Genomic DNA, 8,419 nt, shown 5'->3' with positions numbered 1-8,419 from the left:
GGTCTTTATTTCTTTGCTACACCAAGACAAACTGTTATTGCATCTTGTGAGATTTTTCAATTTGTGCTCATGTTGCTACATACAGAAATGGATCATTAGTCATTGTTTGGGTTTCTATTGTTATCTCTGCACTGTTTGCTTTTAAGATGAAGCTTTGGGAAATGTAGATACATCACTTCAACATTTGAACTTTAGTAGAATTTATCTAAATGTGTCCGATTTAAAGAAAAAAAAAAAAAAAACAACATTACAACTCTCTAATGTACAGAGATCAGTAACTTTATAATTCCATTTAAGAAAAAAAGGATTTGGATTAATCAGAACTCTAAACTCCCAATAAGTCTGCGTGTTCCTTTAACACCTAAAACATATAGACAGTGTGCTATGGTTTTACAAACAAAGGGTGTTCAGTTTTATTTTCCATTTTAAGAAACAAACATATTCTAAGTATCTGTTTTATCTAATTGTTAGTACTTTTACTGAAATGAATATACAAATGTAACCCCGTCCCTTTCTTTTTACCATTTACACTGCAGACTACCGTCCACAGCAGGCAAGCTGTCAAGTTGTTAAATTTGCTGACGACACAGCGCTCATTGGGTTAATTGAAAATGATGACTATAGTCACTATCAAAATGAGATAAAAGCTTTAGTTGATTTTTGTGATACTCATTTCCTAGAACTCAATGTTAAGAAAACTAAAGAATTAGTAATTGATTACAGGAGAAATAAGATGACAACTGAGGCAGTGGAAATTAAAAGGTTCAGTAATAGAAAGAGTGAACACATACAAGTATTTGGGCATTGTTTTTAATGATAGGCTAACATGGTCAGATCATCTTGACTTACTGATGAAAAAATTAAGTCCACGGGTATACTGTATGAGGAAGTTGCAGTCCTTTAAGGTGACTACAGAAGTGGTGAGAATGTTTTTTATGTCAGTGATATGTAGTGTTTGGAGCTACTGTGTGGTGGGTTGGGGGGGGAATGCTGGGATAACCGAGAAGGCCAGGATTGGTAGAGTGACTAAAAGGGCTGGAAAAATGGTAGGAGAGTTAAATACAGTGGATCAAGTATATGATGAGCGTCTGGCAAAAATGACACAGAAAATAACGAGGGAACCAGGTCACCTTCTTCATGATAATCTGACTGGTAGAGTTATGGAACGTAGTGGTAGGCTAAGGCCTCCTGTGACACAAACTAAGCGGTATGCTCTCTCTTTTATACCTCAGTCTATCAGACAGCACAACAAGCACTTTATAAACTTACATTTTTATAAATTTTGTATTGTATTTATGTATTGTATTATATTGTATAAGCGGGTGTGAGCACTGTAATTTCCATTTTTATGGATGAAATAAACTTGACTTTGACTTCATGGCGCTGGAAGTATAATACTAGATGAGGTTACTAATGTTTTACTGAACAGGATCCTGCGTGCTTGGCAGTTGATGGTGAATTGACTAAATCTCCCTTTACCAGTAGCTAGATGTTATTTATAGGCATGAATAACTTTTATGTAGGCACCCTTTTAAATGAAACCACCAATGCTTCAGATTAGAGCTGGGCAATATATCAATATTATATCGATATCATGATATGAGACTAGATATCGTCTTAGATTTTAGATATTGTAATATCGTGAAATGACATAAGTGTTATTTCTTTGTTTGAAAGGCTGCATTACAGTAAAGTGATGTACTTTTCTGAACTTTGTAGCTGTTCTATTATTTGCCTTTACCCACTTGGTCATCATATCCAAATTACTGATGATTATTTATCAAAAATCTCTTTGTGTAAATATTTTGTGAAAGCACTGATAGTCAGCACTACAATATCGTATGTATCGATATTGAGGTAGCTATTTGGTCAAAAATATGGTGATATTTGATTTTCTCCCTATCGCCCATCCCTACTTCAGATTATGATTAAACGGTTTACTTTAACATGAAACATATTTTATCACAATCAACAGTCAATGCAATTATAGTTGTGGGTTTAACCAGGTGCAACCTTTTTAAAATGTTCAGAATATTAACAAACGTTGGTGGCCCTTATAAGTTGATTCACATATGAAGAAATAAATCCTGTGTTCCTAATGAACGGAGACAGACACTGTGTCTGATAGAAACACCTCTGTTACTCACGCATCCGATCCGCGACGAGCTGGGCTCATGAGACAAGCTGCAGGCAAGGTTTGGCAAGCAATCAGTCCGTGTGGCAACGCAGGTCCGGCGGCGGAGTGGCTCCCCGTCCCAAGGCAGTAGCCACAACGACTAATTAGCGCTGTCCTCCAGCGAAGTCGTCTGTGAAAGCTGCGGCTGGCGTTTACAGCTGACTGTCCCTCTCCACAGCGCTGGCTTTAACGTCCACGTACACTTTTCCAAAGCTTAAACAAAAAAAAGGGGGAAGAAAAAAAAACTAAAAACAAACGCGGCTAACCTGGCTGCACTTCCCTTAAAACTACAGGATAACAAGTTACCAAACTGCGCTTTGCGCACGACTGTTAGCTGCAAAAACGACACTTGTGCCAAAACAGGTACAATTAAGTCTACAAACATCTCTGCTCACCACGTTTCTCTCTCAAACTTGCTCTACATGTCGTCTCAGACTGTGACAGTGATCTCTGATCAGACCTTTTTCACGGCAGACATGTTGACATGTCATGGTAAGAAAAGCACAGGTGTATTCAAACCCATTACTGATGGCTGCATTCCACTTAGGAGAGGCCCTGGTATTAAACCATTACTGATGGCTGCATTCCACTTAGGAGAGGCCCTGGTATTAAACCATTACTGATGGCTGCATTCCACTTAGGAGAGGCCCTGGTATTGTGCATGCTGACTCACTGAAACAGCTTACTGGGACATTTGATGGAATTGAGTCTTCGTTAAGGTTATCAATTTCAGCTGTGCTTTTCCTACAATGACAAGTCAAAATGTCTGCAGTGAAAAAGGTCCATTACCCAGTCAGAAAATACATTGCAAGTCACATCAAAACAAAGGATTATGGTAAATGTAGTTTTCATTGAATTTACCCAGATATGAAATGAAACACCATTTACTCTGCTAGCTGCATGAAATAAACACTTTTGTATTTATTTAGCTGTATTTTTGTAGGTCCCTACACAAAGAATCTACAAATTCCTTTAATTTGAATAGGTTATGTTTAGGCTAGCTCTGTTTTTGTAGTAACTGCACATTTCCAGTGGCAATGGGCCATTGCAAATCAATTATTCAATGCAAAGCATCACAGCATGTATAGCTACTGCTACTTTCCAATTGAAATCAACCAATTGGGAAAGAAAATAGTTAGATTTAACATGGAGTGTTTCTCCAGGAAACTGCTAGGAGGACGTTTTTTTCTTTCCGTGTGCGTTATTTGGAGGGGATGGTACCTGGTGAAGAATAATGTCATGTCAGGGGACCATTTTTGTAAAAGTGCAATTATGTGCCCTTGACATCAACTGAATTGCAGTAAACTTTCAGTGAGTCTCTGCAGGCCTTTCCAGTTCAAGTTATGTCCTGTTTCTCTAACTTATCCTTTGTGTTTGTCAGCAGATTCCACAAGTAGTCCAGAGAGATTTCAGACATGGCCCTGAGGGTATGTTTGCAGGACACAGGAAGTACAGGCAGCATTACTCTGACCCGAGCTGCATATCTGTCTGGGAGACAGTCTCCTAACCTCTGCTACTGTCTCAGGGGACTGATAGATCTGACTGCTGCTGCTGGGTTGATACTGGATCAGTTAATACTCAGTCCTTCCAATCTTTTTTGTGATTGTTGCGTGCAGAAATCCTTGATTATGCGCCACGTTTTCTTAAAAAATGCGATGGAATATGCGGGATATTTATGCAATTTTATGCGATGAAATTGCGGGAACTGGCAAAAATTGCGGTTTGATGAAAAAGAGAAAAAAAAAGTGATTCCCCCAATGTGATGTTCACGTCACTTCATAACGTCACTTCATAACGTCACTTCATAACGTCACTTCATAACGTCACTTCATAACGTCACTTCATAACGTCACTTCATAACGTTCCCATGGCAACAGGGGAAAATGGCTGCTCTTGTGTGAAGTAAACGCAACATTTTTCAACTTTCTGTCTAGATATGTGACTTTTTTGCAACGAAAATGCATATTTTGCGCGGAAATCTGCAATTTATGCGGTGAAAGTGCAGCGTATTTGAAAAAATGCGGCCCCCGCATAAATATGCGGACTTTGGCTGATTATGCATTGAGTTATGCGATCGCATAATCACATTTTTCTTGAGGGACTGAATACTGGCCTGCAGTTACACAGTTGGGTATCCATTTTGTTAGTTTTTTTTGTTAGTTATGTTATTTAGATTGGGAAACTTATTTGCCACCAAATCAACTCTTACAAACAATCATTCCATTCAGAGTAGTCTGTATCGATGACGTTTCATTTACAGGATTGGACAGGGCCTTCCTCTTTCATTGTGTCGGCCTTCTAATCCCGGTTAGGGAAACATCCTCTGAGCTAGAACCAACTTTTATGTATATTTATCTTTTTTTTTTTTTGAAATTCTCATTACACAGTCAACCACCATTTTAAATTCCAGAGCTCACCTCCCCAACAAGTTCCTTCCCGAGGCTATTTTGCAGAGGCACTGAGTCCACTGCTTAGCTCGTGGAGACACAGAACCTAAGCCGGACCCTAAACCGGACCCTAAACTGGACCCAAAACTGGACCCAAAGCCGGATCCTACGACGTAGCCTGACGTGCACCTCTCGAAAAATGTAACTACATGTCATCGGCATGCAAGTTGCTCGGCCGTGGCTTGGTAACGTTGCATTTCCCCTGACTCATTTCCTGGTTCTCCTTCTCCTTAAACAACATGAAATCAAGGAGAGGGTGAACTTTTCCTGCTACAGATTTCCCACCGTGGTCAGAAAGCACAGGGGAGACACTTGGTTTCTCTCACTATGACTCTAGAGTCGGTACTCCCTTCGAAACTATTCACCGTCACTCTCTCATTTGCTCTACCACACACTCCCCACGCAGACACACATGCCGGCCCTGCTATTCTCTCAAAGAGATCGACGCACACACCAACGCACAAGTATAAACTTCAGGAGCCTCTGCGGAACCATACATGACGCTTTAGTCACTCACTGAATGAGCTTCTGAGGCCGTTGAAAACACTGTGTAATGGATGGCCTTCTAAATACAGGCCATTCATTGTTTTATTGCCTTGGTGTTTTGCATCTTTTTTTATGTAAAACTTTATAGATGTTGCAGGAAATATTTTTAGCTCCCGGAAATTTGTCCCATGAGTGCCCTAGAAAATCACACCATTTTGTATGCTGAATGCTCTATTTTTGGATTGAATATTCGTGTACACCCCAGTGATACGCCTATTACTGCTTGCGTGGTCAACAAGAGGCTTTCAGGATCTCAAGCATCTTTCTGAGAGGACTACAAAACAGCAGAACACGGTAAAATTGGGCTTGCACCGCAGGCCCTAATTGACAGGGCATACAAATGGTAATTGAGCAGTATAACGGCAAACTGAGGAGACCAGGTATGCGCCCAGTGGGATTATCACCTTTGTGGGAAATGTGAAATAGCGCATTATTTCAAATGATGTTGTCCCACCATTTTTTTTCCACCTTAAAACAACACTGCACATTTCATATGCTGTTTTCACAGGAATATGATACAGTTCTATGACTATATATTTTATGATAAATACAGGTGTCAATAAGGCAGATTCTGGTCTTAACTTGATTTTGATCAAATATGATTGTATGTAGGATTACTGCATTATGGCTTGCTTTACTGCACTCTAGATAAACAATGCCTGATTAACTATAATAGCATGAAATAAGGTTATACTAGAGAAAAGAACGACTTTAAAAGAGAGTGCACAGCATAAATTTGTCCTATGCTGTCTGAGCAACAACAAACACACTGGTTCAAATTCATTTTCCTGCTCATTTTCCTCTTTGGGAAATGTGTGAAAACAGCAGAATAAATCTGAATCGTTGCTGGTCTCGATCTCAATTTCCCCACTGGTAAAGGCAAACAAAAAAAGATACAACCAGACGATGAGTGCTACCTGGCGGATAGGCCTGAGAAAATATCATTTCAGTTCACACAATTTCTAGATGGAGCATATTTCCTGGACCATTTACGACTTGAAAGTAAGCCATAAAATATTCATAATGCTTGTTGTTGAAAAAGAAAATCTCTCAGCTCAATTACAGAGGGATTTTTTTATGCATGGGATTTGCGAACAAGTTTATCACATATACCTGCTACAGTTGGATGCAATGATTTAGTCCCATTCATCATCCCGACCAGCTTGGCGACACAGAGGCGGACGCAGCAGTCGCGTCGGGGACTGGAGCCACAGAGAGGGAAATGGTTCAAGGTTACACACACATTTACACAATGCTTTACAAAGGGGTGAGCTGAGGTGAGCTGCTGAGATGCATCATGCGGTGCTTCAGAGCACATACTGAGCCACATTATACTGGGCTTACCGTTGGTTGTTTGAGGCACGGCTCAGGCATGAATCAATACATTACATTATTTTTTTCCTTTCAAATAAAGCCTTGGATAGTATTTATTTTTCATGTTCCAACTTGTGATTCTGCAGATGGGCTTTTTTTTTTTTTTTTAGGAAGTGTTAGCTGATGAGGGTTGGGCGGCCACATCAAGCCGACATTTATTGAAACTCAATTATAGCACTTTAGTGTAATCCATTACCAATATGACATATATTCCCGTTGTTACAAATCATTTGAGCTGCTAAATGTCTCCCTGCATTACCTCTAACAATCGGTACAGCGTGAAATTAAGAATGCAAGATGGTGTCCAAATGCTGTTTCACTGTCACTCAAAAAGTTTTGACAGAGTTTAATGTTTCCAATCTTTTCCCCAGTAAACACAAATATCTGTAATGCTTATGTTCCGTCAGATTGTTATGATCAGCTGTCAGCAAGTGAACAATTTCTTTCTTCTTGTTTTAGCAAAGTATTCATAAGCTGAGTTGGCCGGTGCAATAGGGAAAAGATACAAATTTAAAACCTTGTACATAAGCAGATTAAAGCTTATTGAAATGTGTTTTTGTTGATAAGACTAGTTGACAGGTAGATTTGTGTTTTAATTTGATGGCGATACGAGCTTCACAAGTTGCTAGTTCACAGTCTGCACTAGTGAGCTATGAAATGCTCACAGCACAGAGCTATCGACAGCAGACAGAAGTGATTTCAGTGCCAAATCTCTCATCAGATATAAGGTGAACGAAGGGTAGCAAATATTGCATTAGTTGTGCTTGGACATATTTGAAGTAGAAAAGATAAGAAGTTGGAGGTGGAGAGGTGTTGGTACAACACGAGGCATTCCATGATGGAATATTTGACAACTGAACGTCTCCCTGCAGGGAAAGGGAACTCAGGCATAATGGGGGTGGGGGGGGTGCATCGCATGAGGGGAAGTGAATCTCTTCCCCTGATCCTGAAAACCCACCAGATTTTATAATTAGACATTATTTGGAGTTGTATTTATGGCCACAAGATTAATGTAAGTTCAATATTCACTCTTCTTTTAGCTCTGTTTTGGTCTTCACCAACTCCTGAGGGGAATGTATGGCTGCTTAGCTGCTTAAGGCTCTACTATGTTCTCACTAGTCTCGTCTGGTTTATTGGCATTTCTTTAAACCAATAACAATCGTCTTGGGCGGCGCTAAAGCGTGATTTATGGTCCTGGCAAGGCTCCACGCAGAGCTTTCACCATAGCCTTAGTAAGTGGCCTGAAGTTTATACTTGTGCGTCGATATTAGCAGGGCTGGCATGTGTGTGTGTGCGTGGGGAGCGTGTGGTAGAGCGGGTGAGATGTCTCCACGTGCCTACGTACATCGGAACCTGAACAATCCTGGAAGTGAAACGTTGTGGATATAGACTACTTGCTAACTGACTGAGCAGGTTGTGTACAGTGGGTTTATCTGAGTTTTTTTAATGACAAAGACCTGCCTGCCGCAGCTGGAAACAGAGTTGGTGAGAGCTGTGAGCCTGAATTGAAACAGTGAAGTTTCAGGCCAAACATTGAGCTGAAAGATGCTAAAATGCTCTGTTGAGCTGAGGGGAACTGCAAAGTTGGGTGATTATTCTGTGGAGTGACCCCTTCCACTAACACCTAATTGTCCATATTGAATAAAATATTGACAAGTGCAGCTTTAAGTTAAGTTTAGAATGCTTTACTTGTAACAGTATTTTTTGTGGCATTACTACTTTTAGTAAAGTAAATGGTCCTGAGAACTTCCACCACTGATTCTTTACATTAGTGAACATATTTACTACAATAACTGAAAATACTGCGCTATTAATTATTCATAATTCCAGACATGACTACATCAGGATTGGAATTGCATTTCCTATTAAAAATGTG

At 39.9% G+C, this 8,419-nt stretch overlaps 1 long non-coding RNA gene across 3 annotated transcripts in view; it reads right to left on the bottom strand.

The window, feature by feature from the left end:
* The window catches only part of LOC114546929 (uncharacterized), a 29,334-nt gene extending 26,640 nt beyond the window's left edge, over positions 1–2,694 (bottom strand). For all 3 annotated transcript variants that reach the window (XR_003691096.1, XR_003691095.1, XR_003691094.1), the window contains exons 1-2: positions 2,572–2,694; positions 2,148–2,389 (exon numbers count right to left, since the gene is read on the bottom strand). This is a non-coding gene — a long non-coding RNA (uncharacterized LOC114546929). The remainder of the gene's footprint in view (positions 1–2,147; positions 2,390–2,571) is intronic.
* Between the last annotated feature and the right edge of the window lie 5,725 nt (positions 2,695–8,419).

This window comes from Perca flavescens, chromosome 20, assembly GCF_004354835.1.
Source record: "Perca flavescens isolate YP-PL-M2 chromosome 20, PFLA_1.0, whole genome shotgun sequence".
In the NCBI taxonomy this organism is placed as follows: Eukaryota; Metazoa; Chordata; class Actinopteri; order Perciformes; family Percidae; genus Perca; species Perca flavescens.
Note: the sequence above shows the minus strand (reverse complement) of the source record. Positions and strands in the feature narration are given on the sequence as shown.